Genomic DNA, 17,847 nt, shown 5'->3' on the forward strand with positions numbered 1-17,847 from the left:
GTCAAATAACAAAGAAGCCTTAAAAACCCATTCTGTGAAATAAAGAGTGAAACCTCCCTCTTCTATTCTCACAATCAGTTAGCGGAATAACAGATTGTGTGTGAGCATCAGCTGCAGCACATCCTGCCTGAGTGACATGTCAAGAGGGCATGGAAGAGGGTGAGTCCTCTAAGACCCATTAAATGAAGCTGAGAAGTAACATGCATCATGGATACAATCCTTTCCCAAATCCCCACCCTTTTAAGGAAACCCATTATACTCAAAGTCAGAGCTCAGTCTGACCATTTTGGAAAGGTGGCAAGTTAGCACGCCCAAGGTTAATCGTGACTGACCTCTGCATTTATCAGCTTGAAATTCTGTTCAGTCTCCTACGTGACTAAATTACTACTACTCTGATAGATGAGGTTCAGTTCAGCGGAAGTTGCTTGCTGTGGTGGTGTTGTGAGCTATTGTATTTGATATACATTGCCCTCTGCCCCCTTTCTGAGTCCAGATTGCTGCATGAACGGTCACTTTTGGGTTTCATGTCTATTCATACTGTAATTAGAAAATGTGGTACCTAGTGGCAGAGTGTGAATGTACACGCACGGCTCTCCTATGAGCAACTGAGCACCATGTGACCCCAGCCTTCTTATGCTGTTCTGATCTTTCAAGTCATTCTCTGTTGTGACTGTTTGTCAGGTGACTCAGGTCACTACAATGCACATTATTTACACCACTGATAATCTCACACTGCATTTGTGTCAATTAACCATAGCACAAAACTGACAATTTAGAGTTTAAAGAGACAAGGTGGGTGAAGTAATAACTTTTGTTGGACCAACTTCTGTTGGTGAGAGAGGCAAGTTGGCAGAGTAAAAGCTATTATCTCACCCAGCTTGTCTCTCTAATATCCTGGGACTGACACGGCTACAACTACACCACATACAATTAGAGTTTAAAACATTCCTCTGAAACAGCCATAGTATTGTGTGCATGTGTGACCGGATGGACTACCCTTTCTATTTAGACAAAGCTCTGGAGTGCTAAAACATAGAGTATGATTTTAATGTTAATTGAGCCTCTTGCTTGGGAGAGAGAGAAGCCCTCAGTAAAGGTTTCAAACTTTATAAATGCAAATTATTATGACAGGTTTCAGAGTAGCAGCCATGTTAGCCTGCATCCGCAAAAAGAAAAGGAGGACTTGTGGCAACTTAGAGACTAACAAATTTATTTGAGCATAAGCTTTCGTGAGCTACAGCTCACTTCATCGGCTGCATTCAGTGGAAAATACAGTGGGTAGATTTATATACACAGAGAACATGAAACAATGGGTGTTACCATACACACTGTAACCAGAGTGATCAGCTAAGGTGAGCAATTACCAGCAGGACAGTATCTGTCAAGCAGTGGCGGTCCTAGGAGGGCATACTGTGTGTGTTGGGACATACTGATGAAATATGTGAGATTCAGTTCTCTGTGGGAGTTTGAGTCTCTGGATTGGACTTGTGAGTTGCATTGCTGTCTGGGGGCCAGATTCTGATATATTTAGTCGTGCTGAGAAGTACCTTACTTCATGAGTGCTCCCACTGATTTCAATGCAACTGCTTGTAGAGTAAGGCACTACTCAGTGTGAGTAAAGGTGACAGAATCTGGCCCTATGTATATAATATTATCTATGCCCTGTATGTCAGTATAGAAATGGCAGCTGTCCAAAGCTCCTGAGCATCCATACAGCATGCGGTTTTGCTAGGTATGATCACAAAGCAAAAATTCTTTAAAGTTTTCCCCTCACATGTTTTCACTGTTTTTGTTTTTTCCCTCTAGTTTTTTTTTTTTTTTACTGATTTATTCATACACAACATTTAAGGCTCCAGGATTCCATTGATCCAGCTGCCTTTGCACGACACCTGAACAACTATGAGGCTTTTGGTAATTTCAGCCAGCTGTATGTTCCAAGCACAAATACATCACAGTTTAGTTCCTCAGGAAGTTAGAATTAAAAGACGAAACTGGATTGCTGATGTCATACTGAGAACAAACTTTGTGTTCTCCTTTAGGAAATGAGTTGTACTGGGGATTTGATCAGTAGAAGACTGGAATACTCACTTCCTTTCCTTTGTAGATAGTTCAGAGTAAAGATGTCCAGGGATGTCAGGCTGACTTTTGCATCCTGCACAGTACAGTTGAGTTAGAGGGTATACCGTTTCTTACTGCTCCGTTGAGAGGAGGGGATGTCAGGAGGATGTAGTCAGGTGGGAGGGTGCAATAGGGCTCCTGCCACTGGTAGAGAAGACAGAGGGAGGACATGTGTTAGATACTGGGGGGGTTTATCTTTAAAGGTGTGTGGAATGGAGGGAGGCAGGTGTCTCACAGCAAAGCACTGGGTGGGGAAAATTGAGGTTGCAGACAGTTGCTGGGAGGGCATACTGACAATGTGGGCTTACTGCATATGTCAGATATGCCTGGGGGAAGGCGTGTGTGAACGCTGCATGCCCAGCTAGCACGGGTATAAATAACAGTGTAGACGGTGAGGTATGGCTTAGGCCAGTAGACTGCCCTACGTAGATCTCTACATACCCAAATAGTGCTTTATGCTGCTGGCAGGGGGAAGGCAGCAGGGAAAGGCTCTGGCCACTCCTCCCTGACAGGGCCTTACCCTCCATTCCCCCCCTGCCTGAGCCTTTCACTACTATGTGTAGCTACACACTGCAGTGAGTGTGGACACAGCTTGCCTTTCATTGTGGCGTGTAGCTACACGTATCCTGCATGCTCTGCAAGTGTGTAGAGACTGTCTAAGGCTGATTCCTTATGAATACAGCAAGCAACATGAGCTACTACAGTATCCAAAAACAAAGAGGAGTACTTGTGGCACCTTAAAGTGTAACAGATTTATTTGGGCATAAGCTTTCGTGGGCTAAACCCACTTCATCAGGTGCATGGAGTGGAAAATACAGTAGGCAGGTATATATACACAGCACATGAAAAGATGGGAGTTGCCTTACCAAGTGGGGGGTCAGAATCCAAGTACTTCACCTGATCTCCCCCTCTACTTTGCTTTTAATAAGGCTTAATTATTAAAGGCTTCCTGACCTAGGGCTTCCTCAACACTTTTGTGCACCTACAGTACAGTGGAGAGGGCAATGTGATAGTTTCATCTCTTCCTCCTTTGAGCTGCATAGCTTAAGCTCTCAAGGCAAACTTATTGTATAGGAAATTGTTCTCATGTAATGAGAACAGGGAAGTAATCTTTATCATAGAGGAACCCAGGGACGAAAGAGTGATTAGATTTGAAAGCAGAGTTGTATATGCTAGTGGCAGCTGTATAAGCATTAAGGTGCCCAACACTGAGGTAATAACTTCTGGTTCTGTTTGTGGTAGGTTTGCTTTGTTTCTTTCTACATCACTTTAAAGAGATAGGAACATAGTGTTGTGGAGACGAAACTACGAAGTGTTTGAATAAAGCACATACAGACAGAGCTTTCCTTTATCTCAGAAATTCCAGCGTCGTCTTCCTCATCATGTATGCGTAGGGGGTCCCCTTTCTCCCCTCTTCACCGGACAAGACCATCATTACAGACGTGTCTCTACTAGATTGTGGAGCCCATATGGGCAACCACACAGCACAGGGAATGTAGACATCTTGAGAGTCCAGAATGCACAACAATGTCCTGGAACTACAGGCAATAGGGAAGACCTGCGAGTCCTTTCTTCATTTCATCTGCTCTCACCATGTCCTCATAATGTCAGACAACAAAATCTACATCAACAAACAAGGGGAGAGCAAGATCTCTGGAGCTGGTGCATCAGCAATCAGATCACCCTATCTGCAACCTACCTTCTGGGGACACAAAATGTGATCGCGGACTCCCTCAGCAGACACTTCGCAATCGACCACGAGTGGGAACTTCATGACACTGTGCTTAATGATATTTTCACTCAATGGGGAAACCAAACCAGGGTTCGATTCACTTCCCAGTCCAGCAACAAGTGAGTCTCATTGCTCCAGTGGAGTCCTAGGTTACTGCTCCCAGGGTAATGCTCTCCTTCTTCCCTGGTCAGACCAGTTCACCTGCGTCTTCCCTCTTCTACCGCTTCTGCCACAAGTGGTAGGACAGAGTGACAGTCATCCTGATCGTCCCTTTCTGGTCCAGACAGTTTTGGTTCTCCAACCTCCTGCGCCTGTCATCTCGTCCCCTGATTACCCTCACAATATTCTCTGAGCTTCTGGTCCCATGCAATGGCAGGATCAGACACCCCAATCCCCTACTGCTTCACCTTAGGGTGTGGTATTTGGATAGTCATCAGCTCTAGAACAGGCGTGCTCCTCTCTAATAGCAGAAAGGACTCAACTAGGAAATGTTACCATTCTAGCTGGAAATGCTTCTCATCCTGGATGCAGCAGAGAGTCGTTCTACCAGAAGCTATGTGTATCCCACTCATCCTAGACTATATTCTATCTCTGTAAACATTGGGCTTATCTCTCAGTTCCCTGAGAGTCCATTTGATGGCTATCTGTGCATTCCATCCCCCTACAGAGGGATACTCTGTTTTTGCGTACGTGCTAACCACTCAATTCTGGAAAGGCCGGATAAGGATTTTCCCACCTCCTTGAAAGATAACACCCCAAAGGGACCTGAATCCTATTCTTTCAGTTCTGATATGGCTCCTCTTTGAGCCCTTAGCGACTTGCTCCTTTTTGCTCCTCTCCATGAATGTCATCTTTCTCATAGCCGTCACATGGGCAAGGAGGGTTGGTGAACCTGGAGCAATGATGGCACACACTCCATACACTATATTTCACAAAGATAAGGTTTCTTTACACCTACACCCCAAATGTATTCCTAAGTGGTTTTGGAATTTTACCTTCACTAATCCATTCATTTACCTGTGTTCTTCTCGAAACCACAAGTGTTTGCAGAAGAGCATAGGCTCTACTCTCTAGATGTTCAACAAGCTTTGGCCTTTGACCTACAGAGAACGAGACCATTCAGAAAATCCCTGAGGGTGTTTGTTGCTATATCAGAGAATCACAGGTCACGCCATCTCCATCAGAGAATTGGCAAATGGATATCTGGTTGCATACTATCCTGCTATTAGCTCTCAAACCTTCCCCACCTGCTCCCTCATGGGGGTACAAGCACACTCCACAACTATAGTGTCTCTTTAGGACATACCCCTCCTAGACATTTGTAAAGTGGCCACATGGAGCTCTGTCCACACATTTGCAAGACGTTACACTTTGGTACAAGACTTGGCTGCTGATGCCTGATTTGGGATGGCAGACCTCTGCTCACTCCTACTGTCCTCATCCTCACACCATCCACCTATTTAGGGACTGCCTGTCAATCACGTACAGTGGAATACAATAGGGACCATCACTCAAAGAAGATGATGTTACTTACCTGTAACTTGAGGTTGTTCAAGATGTGTAGTCCCTATATATATTCCACTACCAGCCTTCTTTTCCCTCTGCTTTTGATCTTATCTGATTCATGGTGTAGAAGGAACTGAAGAAGCAGGAGGTCCACCCCATCCTTTATCACCTGGTCAGGAGAACGAGGCAAACCAGGGCACATGCGTGGACCAACAGACACTACTTTCAAATTCTCCGACTCCAGGCACATGGTGGGCATACATAACCTACAGTAGAATACAGATAGGGACCACACATCTTGAAGAACCTCCAGTTACAGGTAAGTTACATCCTCTTTTATATTAGGTGCTGTTAGCAGCATACTCCATTATCCTGTGGAGAGGTGCGTTTTAGCCTCCTCTCTGCAGCTGTTATTTAACCAGCTCTTGTTATGCTAATTTTTATCTCTTTTCTGTGCAGTGCATGTGCCCAGAGAAACTGTGGCAGGGGCATCTGAAAAACACAAAAATAAATAAATATTGCTGAGTTCTGGCACAGGGCTCCCTATATTTATTATTCTTAGTCCTGGTGTTGCTGTGATAAACCAATTATATTTTCAATACACCAAGTTGACTGACCTAAACTGTGCACAAATGCAGTAGCCAGAGCTCTTTTCCAAGAACTGTTACTGCTTTCTCCAGAAACACAGTGTGGACTAATGGTTAAAGCAGTGGACTGGGAGCTCAAGATTCCTTTCTTCTATTTCCAGCTCTGTCATTGCCTCATTAAGATTTGAGGGACTTTTTTGTGCCAGATTTTCCCATCTCTCCAGTGGGTATAATACATTATCTGTACTTAACCTCACATGTATGTTTGATGAATGAAATGAAAGTTTGTAAAGTGCTTTGGGATTCTTAGATTAAAGATGCTGTAGGAAGGCAAAGTTGTTGTTATTATTCTTATCACCTGTGGCAGAGCTCTGTCCTTGTCCCCGTGGATCCCTCTCTCTAGGGCCAGGGTTACAGTCTACTGAGCCCTTTTCATCATAAGCCAGCAAGGAGGTTGGTGAGAGAACTCCCACAGTCTCTGTTGTCCCTATGGGCTTATTCCCAAACAGTTTAGCTTCCTGTCCCGACAGGGGCTGGTCTTCCCCTCCCAGGAGGTGTTTCTGTAGTGACAGGTTGAGGGGAACCCAGGCCCGCCCTCTACCCCGGGTTCCGGCTCAGGGACCCTAATGGCAGCAGCTGTTGGCAGCCAACCTTTCACTGCCAGAGTTGCTACATTTCCCTGGGCCACTTGCCCCCAGCTCTCCCCCTTTTCTCTTCTTCACCCTTACCTTAGGGCTCCCTTACTGATGGCTTGAGGGTGTCTTCATTAACCAGCCCTTCAGCCACACTTCCTCTCCTCTGGCTCCCTGGCTTTCCTCTGCCTGACTGGAGTGAGCCCTCTTATATTATCAGAGGGGCCTTAATTAGAGTCAGGTGGTAACATTAGCTTAATGGCCTCACCTGACTCTGCAGGTTAATTGGAGTCAGGTGTTCTCATTAGCCTGGGGCAGCTCCTGCTCTGGTCAGTCAGGGAACAGAAACTTGTTCATCCAGTGGCCAGTAGACCCCCCTTCGGCTCCTCTGCTGAACCCGACTGGCTGGAGGGAGGAGGGAGACTGCTGCTGCTGCTGGGTCTTGGGCTCTCGCTCCTGCTACTGCTCCTCCAGCTGCTCCCCTGGCTGGGCCAGACACCATCCCCCTTCTCTGCTACCTGGTTGCTGGCCAGCTGCTGGACCCCCCACCCTCGGGTGCTGCGACTGCTCCAACTGCAGCCCTTTGGGGGGGGCCTGCTGGATACAGGGGGTGTGGTGTGGAGCTGCCCCCTGATCCATCTGCGTCCCCCCCAACCCCCACACCACCACTGCCCCCTCCACCACTCCCACTGGCTGTTTACCACCTGCCTCAGCTCCTGCCTCTGGACTCAGCTGCTTGCTTGGCTTTCCACGCCCTGATTGCACCCTTTGGGCCAGAAGCAGCAGCCAGCCCAAACTGACTCTGTGCAAGCACACGTGCGTGCACATGTCCCCCTGCCTGCAGCTACGTCATCTCTCCTGGCCACCGCCTCTGCTACCATCTGTAGGGCCGGGGCCCCTTCCCGACCTTGACCAGGAAGCACAGTGTCCGTTGCCTCCTGGTACCTGCCTCGCCCCATGTGGAGACCTACGTGGAGGTGTTGGTGAGGGTGGTGGGGCCCACAGCCATCGTAGCGGCCTCCAAAATGTACGGAAAGGTGGTCTTCTTTTCAGCATCGGAGGCCGCCGCCTAGGAGGTGGTGGAGAGGGGCCTGGCAGTGGGGGGGTGTTCATCCCCCTAGAGCCGCTAGAGGACCTGGGAGTCCGTCTGGTCCTGACCTCCATCCCTCCCTTTCTTCCCAATGCCGCCCTGTTACCCGCCCTCTCCACCCTGGGGAAACCCGTTTCTGTCATCAGCCCTCTCCCATTGGGCTGCAAAGACCCCGCCCTCCGTCACGTCCTCTCGTTCCACCGGCAAGTGCAGCTTCAACTGCTGCCGGCGGTGCGTGGCAGAGAGGCTCTAGAGGGGTCATTCCTGGTCCCCTACCAGGCAGCCCATTACCAGGTGCATTATTCAACAGGGGAGGCCCAGTGCTACCTCTGCCGGGCGATGGGGCACATCCGGAGGGACTGCCCCCTGGCCTGGCAAGGAGGGGCATCCGGAACCCGCAAGCCCCAGCAGGGCGCTGACCCCGTCATCGCTGGCGCCCCTGGCTGCCTCACGTCCGAAGCCGCCCCTCCTCCTTCCCAGTTCACCACTGCTCCTGCTTGGGCCCATGGGGCACCTCCCCCACTAGGCCCAGACGAGCGGGAGAGCCCCACCTCCGCTGCATACAATCTGGCAGAGCCCATGGAGGAGGGTGCGGCAGGGACATCGCCGGGCATGGGAGAGGGCTCGCCCCAGGGGGAATCTTCCCTCCCTCTTGTTGCCCCACCGTTACCCCCAGCCACGAGTCCCTGAGCCATCGCCCCTGCCCTGACCCCTGCTAGCCAGCCCCCAGATGATGCCATGGAGGGCTGGGCCCTAGCACAATGGAAGCAGGGCAAGCGGAAGGCTTGAGCTCCACTCCTTCCATCAGACGCAGAGGCCCCCTGGAAGACCAGGAAGGGGGACACCCATGCCGAGCCTGCTGCCTTGCCCACAGGTGTGTTTCATCCACCGGTGCCGGCTGGGGAAGACGTGGCAGCACTGGATGGTCATATCGCCCCTCCACGGGAGTCCCTCCCTTTTGAGGCCCCCGATGGAGCCCCTCCTGCTCCGGTACCATCTGAAGCCCCAGTGAGCCCCAAGGTGACCGTCGCGTCACGTGCCAGCAGGGAGAACCCCAGGGTGGTGGAAGGCGATCTTCCCTCCATAAATGAGGAGATCGAGGCCCTGGGTTTGACCATGGTCACCTAGGGGGAGGACGACCCTTTACCAGTGGGCCTTGATCTGGGCGACCTCACTCTGGTCCCCCCTTTCCCCATGCTCCCTCCCCCTAACCGTTGCCTCTGCTCCTGCCTGCGAGGAGCCCCTGGACTCTTCCATCAACCCGGCGGCGGATGGCACCCTGCTGACGGCTGCTGAGCCTGTTGAGGCGATGGCCAGTGCCACGCGGCCGGGACCCGAGCCACCAGGGGCATCCCTCGTTGGTGTGGAGCAATCGACTTCCTTACCAGGTGGGGGCCGTACAGAAAACAGTCCATTTGATGCCGTGGCTGCCAAACCCACCACAGAGCCTGTGCCCAGCATCGCTGAGAGCCCCCTCCCCACCCCCCCAAACCCTTGAGCCTGATCAGGAAGTGCCACCGCCCAGTTGCTTGACTTCTGGAGCCTGGAATCTCACCTCTGCCCCTGACCCCGTCCCTGCCTCTGCTGCTGACTCTGTCCCTATTCCCTCCACCTCCCGTGATGTTATTGCCGCTCCTGGGACTGTCTCCTTCCCTTTTCCAGCAGATGACCCCCAGGCAGCGGGCTTTGTGTTTCCCTGTCCCGACCCACTCGGGGCTGCTATCTTCCCTCCGTTGCTCCTATCGACCCAGGGTATGAGGCGGGCCACCATGTCAGGGGTCTGCTCCTTGCCTGCCCATCTCGGTGGATCACGGGGCTGTATTGGGGCCCGGCTAGAGGATGGTCAGGAGTCAGTAATCCCACCCACCCCCATGTGCTGCGAGAGGAGTTGCAGGAGTTTTTAGAAGACGTCCATGGCTCCCGCAACAAGGTACAGCTTGCTCTCCAGCGATGGGGGGACTTTCATCAGATCCTCCGGGCTGTGAGAGCCCTTATGGGGGAGGGTAAAAGGACCGGGAAGCAGGCTGCCGCAGCCTACCAGTGGGTTCGTGGCTTCCGTGACTCATTGCTCACCTACGGGGTAGGTCACAGTTTGATGAGTGGCCCAATGGGGGCTGCGAGCATCCCTGCCGGTGAGGATCCCCCCCAGCCCTCCTCATGGCACCACTCATCATCGCAACGTTGAACACCCGGGGCTGTAGGATGGGTCTCCGCAGGTCCCAGTTGCTCTTCTTCCTTCGGGAGGGGGGATACTCTGTGGTTTTCCTTCAGGAGACCCATACGGATCCAGCTGCTGAAGACAGCTGGCAGCTGGAATGGGGGAACAGTGTCTACTTTAGCCGTCTCACAGTTTGTACGGCTGGAGTGGTGACCCTATTCTCCCCCGACCTATGGCCCGAGGTGCTAGGGGTCGCCGAGGCTGTGCCAGGCCGCCTGCTGCACCTCCAGGTCCGTATGGAGGGGCTCGTGGTCAATCTCATTAACATCTATGCCCTGGCATCAGGCCCGGAGCGGCTACAATTCTATCAGCAGGCGTCCGCTTTCCTCGGCACCTTGGATCCTCATGAGTGCCTGGTCCTGGGTGGGGACTTTAACACCACCCTCAAGGAGCGGGACTGCTCGGGGACCGAGCACTGCCCTGCTGCTGCAGACGTCCTCCGGGAGATAGTCGAACACCACTCCCTGGTGGACGTCTGGCGCGACCACCACCCGGACAACATTTCGACATTCACCTTTGTCCGGGTGGAGGCCCATCAGTTGCGCCACTCCCGGTTGGACCGCATTTATTTATCACGTTTCCACCTTTCACGGGCCCACTCCTCCAGCATCCGGCCAGCCCCCTTCTCTGATCATCATATAGCCACCGTAACCGCCTCTCTTTGTGCGGAGAGGCCGGGGCCGGCCTACTGGCATTTCAACAACAGCTTGTTGGAGGATGTGGGCTTCGTGACATCCTTCTGGGAGTTCTGGCTGGCCTGGCGAGGACAATGGCTTGGCTTTCCCTCGGCGCAGTGGTGGTGGGACCTGGGAAAGGTGCACGCCCGGCTCCTCTGCAGTGACAACACCCGGGGCGCCAGCCGAGGGAGGCATGGGGCGATAGAGCAGTTGGAACGGGAGGTCTTAGAGCTGGAGAGGCATCTGGCCACCAACCCCGAGGATCCGCCCCTCTGCAGAACAGGCCGGGAGAAGCGGGAGGAGCTCCAGGCCCTCGGGGGCCATTGGGCCCGGGGTGCCTTTGTTCGATCCCGCATCCGCCTTCTTCGGGAGATGGATCGTGGCTCCCGCTTCTTCTACACCCTGGAGAAAAAGAGGGGGGCCAAGAAGCACGTCACCTGCCTCCTGGCAGAGGACAGCACCCCCCTCATGGATCAGGCGGAGATGTGCAGGAGGGCCAGGGCCTTCTACGCAAGCCTTTTCTCCCCGGATCCGACTGATCCTAACGCTTGCAGAGTGCTCTGGGACGAACTCCCGACGGTCAGAGCGGGTGACCGAGACTGGCTAGAGCTGCCTCTCACTCTGGCTGAGTTCTCTCCCTCTGCCGCATGCCCACCAATAAATCTCCGGGCATGGACGGGCTGACTGTGGAGTTTTACCGCGTGTTCTGGGGCATCCTCAGCCCAGACCTAGTCACCGTCTCAGCTGAGTCTTTGCACCATCTTCGACAACTGCACCATCCGCACCATCTTCGACAACTGTAACTGGTCCGGGACCTCTTGGAACTCGGGTGTAGGGACGGTCTGTCGTTCGCCCTCCTGTCCCTGGATCAGGAGACAGTGTTCGACAGGATGGATCATGGGTATCTCCTGAGCACTCTGCTAGTGTTTGGCTTTCAACCAGCAGCCAGGCGATTTGCCTCAACCTCCCACCCCGCCATAAATGTCCCCCCTTACTCTCACAGATATTGTGGAGCACACAGCAAGCAGTAATAACAGTGGGAATATTGGTTTCGCTGAGGTCTAAGTGAGTCAGTAAACTGCGCCAGCGCGCCTTTAAACATCCAAATGCACATTCTACCACCATTCTGCACTTGCTCAGCCTGTAGTTGAACAGCTCCTGACTACTGTCCAGGCTGCCTGTGTACGACTTCATAAGCCATGGCATTAAGGGGTAGGCTGGGTCCCCAAGGATACATATAGGCATTTCAACATCCCCAACAGTTATTTTCTGGTCTGGGAATAAAGTCCCTTCCTGCAGCTTTTGAAACAGACCAGAGTTCCTGAAGATGCGAGCGTCATGTACCTTTCCCGGCCATCCCACGTTGATGTTGGTGAAACGTCCCCTGTGATCCACCAGAGCTTGCAGCACAATCAAAAAGTACCCCTTGCGGTTTATGTATTCGGCGGCTTGGTGCTCCGGTGCCAAGATAGGGATATGGGTTCCGTCTATGGCCCCACCACAGTTAGGGAATCCCATTGCAGCAAAGCCATCCACTATGACCTGCACATTTCCCAGGGTCACTACCCTTGATATCAGCAGATCTTTGATTGCGTGGGCTACTTGCATCACAGCAGCCCCCACAGTAGATTTGCCCACTCCAAATTGATTCCCAACTGACCGGTAGCTGTCTGGCGTTGCAAGCTTCCCCAGGGCTATCACCACTCGCTTCTCAACTGTGAGGGCTGCTCTCATCTTGGTATTCATGCACCTCAGGGCAGGGGAAAGCAAGTCACAACGTTCCATGAAAGTGCCCTTACGCATGCGAAAGTTTCGCAACCACTGGGAATCGTCCCAGACCTGCAACACTATGCGGTCCCACCAGTCTGTGCTTGTTTCCTGAGCCCAGAATCGGCGTTCCACAGCATGAACCTGCCCCATTAGCACCATGATGCATGCATTGGCAGGGCCCATGCTTTCAGAGAAATCTGTGTCCATGTCCTGATCACTCACGTGACCGCGCTGACGTCGCCTCCTCGCCCGGTATCGCTTTGCCCGGTTCTGGTGCTGCATATACTGCTGGATAATGCGTGTGGTGTTTAATGTGCTCCTAATTGCCAAAGTGAGCTGAGCGGCCTCCATGCTTGCCTTGGTATGGCGTCTGCACAGAAAAAAGGCGCGGAACGATTGTCTGCCGTTGCTCTGACGGAGGGGCGACTGACGACACGGCTTACAGGGTTGGCTTCAGGGAGCTAAAATCAACAAAGGGGGTGTCTTTACATCAAGGAGTATTTCAGGCAGGACTTCACGGAGGGTTCCAATAAGAAATGGCTAGATTTACCTTGCTGCACCTTCTCTGTGAGTGACTGCAGTGTGACCTAGAAGAATGAGTCCCCTAGACGGGGGAGGGGGGGAAGCAAATGAATACAGAACAAATCTGGTCTATTTCTTGTTTTGATCCACTCCATCTATCTTTTACATCTTTGGCTGGCAGCAGACGGTGCAGAAGGACTGCATGCCATCCACATCTCATGGCTGCTTGGCAGAAGATGGTACAGTACGACTACTAGCCATCCTCATCTCTTGCCTGCCCGGCAGAAGATGGTACAGTACGACTGCTAGCAATCCGTATCGCCTGCCTGCTCACCATGAGAGGGTTCAATAGGACTGACTGCAGGACTAAAGAGAATGATCTGGTCAAGTCACTCCAAATTTAGTCCCTGCACCCATGTCTGTCCAGGCGCTCCCAGCCGACGTGGCCAGGAGCACCTCGGACATGACGATGACGGCTACCAGTCGTACTGTACCGTCTGCTGCCACAAGGCAAGGGGTTGCTGCTACTGTGTAGCAATGCCGTACCGCGTCTGCCAGCACCCAGGAGACATAGGGTGACGGTTACCTGAGCATGCTCCATGCTTGCCGTGGTATGGCGTCTGCACAGGTAACTCAGGAAAAAAGGCGCGAAACGATTGTCTGCCCTTGCTTTCACGGAGGGAGGGAGGGAACAGGGGCCTGACGATATGTACCCAGAACCACCCGCAACAATGTTTTAGCCCCATCAGGCATTGGGATCTCAACCCAGAATTCCAATGGGCAGCAGAGACTGCGGGAACTGTGGGATAGCTACCCACAATGCAACGCTCCGGAAGTCGACTCTAGCCTCGGTACTGTGGAAGCACTCCGCCGAGTTAATGCACTTAATGCACTTAGAGCATTTTCTGTGGGGGGACACACACTCGAATATATAAAACCGATTTCTAAAAAACCGACGTCTATAAATTCGACCTTATTCCGTAGTGTAGACATACCCTATGTCAGGAATCCCAGGCCGTGTGGAAAGCAAGTGACCCTTCTGCTCAGCATATGCTGTCTTGTATGTTTTTATTCCCCTGACAGAGGACATCCTATTGAAGTTTAAATGTAATTTAAGGAAGAGAAAATCTTAGCATGTGGGATCTATTTTGTATTAATTTTGTTTCCCTTCAGTAATCTGACCGCAGCACAGGAGCCAGTCTGTATTCCTACTGACAGTTTAAGCTGAATGATCCTGCTCTGTTTGCTCATTTTTCCAGTGAGCTGTAAGTGATCTGTCCTGTGGCTGGGCACGTGTGTAGCATATACGTGTGCTTGTCTCTGGGGTATTTTTTTGTCCTTTTCCCAGTTCAGCTCTTTCTTCATGCATTAAAAGGCTCTAACAAATGCTGGGGCATTTACCTCTGGGGACTAAGGAAAAGGCCTGATTTGTGACCAGGAATTTTTCTGCAAGACCTTCTGCCAGAAAGGCGAAGTTATCTCCATGTTGATCCCCCCGTACGTGAAACTCCAAATGTGAAGCCAGTGGCTGAGGTGGTATGTTTTGGGGTGAGAAAGGACTGCCTAGAGAATTGGCTAAATTGTCGGGCTCAACGGGTAGTGATCAATGGCTCCATGTCTAGTTGGCAGCCGGTGTCAAGTGGAGTGCCCCAGGGGTCGGTCCTGGGGCCGGTTTTGTTCAATATCTTCATAAATGATCTGGAGGATGGTGTGGATTGCACTCTCAGCAAATTTGCGGATGATACTAAACTGGGAGGAGTGGTAGATACGCTGGAGGGCAGGGATAGGATACAGAGGGACGTAGACAAATTGGAGGATTGGGCCAAAAGAAATCTGATGAGGTTCAATAAGGATAAGTGCAGGGTCCTGCACTTAGGACGGAAGAATCCAATGCACAGCTACAGACTAGGGACCGAATGGCTAGGCAGCAATTCTGCGGAAAAGGACCTAGGGGTGACAGTGGACTAGAAGCTGGATATGAGCCAGCAGTGTGCCCTTGTTGCCAAGAAGGCCAATGGCATTTTGGGATGTATAAGTAGGGGCATAGCGAGCAGATCGAGGGACGTGATCGTCCCCCTCTATTCGACATTGGTGAGGCCTCATCTGGAGTACTGTGTCCAGTTTTGGGCCCCACACTACAAGAAGGATGTGGATAAATTGGAGAGAGTCCAGCGAAGGGCAACAAAAATGATTAGGGGTCTGGAACACATGACTTATGAGGAGAGGCTGAGGGAACTGGGATTGTTTAGTCTGCAGAAGAGAAGAATGAGGGGGGATTTGATAGCTGCTTTCAACTACCTGAGAGGTAGTTCCAGAGAGGATGGTTCTAGACTATTCTCATTGGTGGAAGAGGACAGGACAAGGAGTAATGGTCTCAAGTTGCAGTGAGGGAGGTTTAGGTTGGATATTAGGAAAAACTTTTTCACTAGGAGGGTGGTGAAACACTGGAATGCATTGCCTAGGGAGGTGGTGGAATCTCCTTCCTTAGAAGTTTTTAAGGTCAGGCTTGACAAAGACCTGGCTGGGATGATTTAATTGGGTATGGGTCCTGCTTTTGAGCAGGGGGTTGGACTAGATGACCTTCTGGGGTCCCTTCCAACCCTGATATTCTATGATTCTATGAATACTGAGAACATACCTTTATCCGCCCCTCACACCACACTCCTTCCCAGAAATTAAGAGTGTAACCTATTTGTAATTATTGCTAGGGGGACAAATAATACTTTGCACTTGCAGCATGTAACATTTATTAGAGGTCCCTCAAGCACTTTGCAAGCATTGACCCTGAGAAGAGGGCACAGTAGATAGGATTGCACCCCCTCTACAGGGAAACTGAAGCTCAGAATGGCTAATCACTTGACTTGTTCAAGACAGGCAGCTAGAATTATAGAATATCAGGGTTGGAAGGGACCTCAGGAGTTCATCTAGACCAACGCCCTGCTCAAAGCAGGACCAATCCCCAACTAAGTCATCCCACCCAGGGCTTTCTCAAGCCTGACCTTAAAAACCTGAAAGGAAGGAGATTCCACCACCTCCCTAGGTAATGCATTCCAGTGCTTTACCACCCTCCTAGTGAAAAGGTTTTTCCTAACATCCAACCTAAACCTCCCCCACTGCATCTTGAGACTGTTACTCCTTGTTCTCTCATCTGGTACCACTGAGAACAGTCTAGATCCATCCTCTTTGGAACCCCCTTTCAGGTAGTTGAAAGAAGCTATCAAATACCGCCTCATTCTTCTCGTCTGCAGACAAAATAATCCCAGTTCCCTCAGCCCCTCCTTATAAGTCATGTGCTCCAGACCCCTAATCATTTTTGTTGCCCTCTTTCCAATTTTTCCACCAATGTGGAATAGAGGGAAATGATCACGTCCCTTGATCTGCTGGCAATGCCCCTATTTATACATCCCAAAATGCCATTGGCCTTCTTGGCAACAAGGGCACACTGTTGACTCATATCCAGCTTCTTGTCCACTGTAACCCCTAGGTCCTTTTCTGCAGAACTGCTGCCGAGCCATTCGGTCCCTAGTCTGTAGCGGTGCCTGGGATTCTTCCGTCCTAAGTGCAGGACTCTGCACTTGTCCTTGTTGAACCTCATCAGATTTCTTTTGGCCCAATCCTCTAAATTTGTCTAGGGCCCTCTGTATCCTATCCCTACCCTCCAGCGTATCTACCACTCCTCCCAGTTTAGTGTCATCTGCAAACTTGCTGAGGGTGCAATCCACACCATCCCCTGGATCATTAATGAAGATATTGAACAAAACTGGCCCTAGGACCGACCCCTGGGGCACTGTGCTTGATACCGGCTGCCAACTAGACATGGAGCCATTGATCACTACCCGTTGAGCCCGACAAACTAGCCAGCTTTCTAGCCACCTTATAGTCCATAGCTAGTTAGGATGAGAGCTGAAAATGGAATCCAGGACTCTTTCTCCTGGGTTCTTTGCACTAACCACTTAGACCCATTTCCTCTCAACCAGAGGAATTCCTTAGGGATGCCATTTGGAATAATTCTGCAGTAGCTTAACATGTAGGGGAGAGGTAGAGGGAGAAGGAAAGTGCTTTTATTTGATACACGGAGTCCTGCCTGTGGTGGGGGGCAAGTGTAAGATATAACTGAGGGCAAGCACTACTGAAGTGTACCCATACAAATGGCTTTGATGTTAAGGACAGCTGTCTGAGAGCTGTATGGTCCTTTCTGCAGCATAGCTCGCCGTCCAGATCTATCTAAAGTATTGCTGGCCTGATTTCATCACTCCCGCTGACCTTGCTGGGAGCAATGGGTGCTCAGCAAGGCTTTCCTGATGCATTCCTAACGTGGCGCCCATCTCTGCTGCTGGTGGTATGTGCAGTGCTGGCATAAGTTACCTGTGTCCCTGCACAATGGGCATGTTGCATTTGTTGGTGTCGCCAGGAAACAAATAAGGATCCCATGTGAAACTGCCTGGTCCCACAAGAGGTGTGCAGTCACTGCTGTCCTGCCCTGCACTTTCTGTCCTCATGTTGTTGTTAGCTAACTGGAGGTCTTGATCCGGACTTGAATTTTTACTATTCTGTCATAATATGCAGGCGGCCTACTCTGGATAGATGGGGTAACCGCTAGCTGTTAGCAAACAGAACATGTGCTGACTGCCTCCTTCTGCATGCAGCTTGCTTTGGCAGGCTGCCCTGGCTTATGTGGACTGTAGGTTTTGACGAACCAGCTGTTGAAAAGTTTCATGAGCTTTTTTTAATCAATAAATTGAATAGCCACGCTGCATTCAGACCTTCCACACTGGGGGGCTGGGAATCAGAAGCATCATCTGGTCAGTCTCTTATGAACAAAGCATAGTGTCTGTACACAGTCCCTTCAAATCAACAGAACCATAGTCACCACTCTCTGGTTTTTACAGGCCCTTGCTTCAGAACGGATGCCTCTGACCCATTCACTGCTGGGGTAGCTAACTAAACGTATAACCTCTGTGTAAAGGGAAATCCCATTTGTTTTGTTTGGGGTGG

General features: G+C 51.1%; 1 protein-coding gene and 1 long non-coding RNA gene across 19 annotated transcripts in view; one reads left to right on the plus strand and one right to left on the minus strand.

Moving 5' to 3' along the window:
* LOC140899141 (uncharacterized) overlaps nucleotides 1-6,752 on the minus strand; it is a 70,913-nt gene extending 64,161 nt beyond the window's left edge. For 3 of the 6 annotated variants that reach the window (XR_013634749.1, XR_012155229.1, XR_013634751.1), the window contains exons 1-4: nucleotides 6,672-6,745; nucleotides 5,385-5,848; nucleotides 3,452-3,739; nucleotides 2,089-2,262 (exon numbers count right to left, since the gene is read on the minus strand). This is a non-coding gene — a long non-coding RNA (uncharacterized LOC140899141). Of the gene's footprint in view, nucleotides 1-2,088; nucleotides 2,263-3,451; nucleotides 3,740-5,384; nucleotides 5,849-6,671 lie in introns of all 6 variants that reach the window. The other 3 variants (XR_012155227.1, XR_012155231.1, XR_013634750.1) reach the window with 3 other exon arrangements.
* PNPLA7 (patatin like domain 7, lysophospholipase) overlaps nucleotides 1-17,847 on the plus strand; it is a 443,243-nt gene that overhangs the window by 344,263 nt on the left and 81,133 nt on the right. The window lies entirely within an intron of this gene.

Source organism: Lepidochelys kempii, chromosome 16 (assembly GCF_965140285.1).
Source record: "Lepidochelys kempii isolate rLepKem1 chromosome 16, rLepKem1.hap1, whole genome shotgun sequence".
Lineage (NCBI taxonomy): Eukaryota > Metazoa > Chordata > Testudines > Cheloniidae > Lepidochelys > Lepidochelys kempii.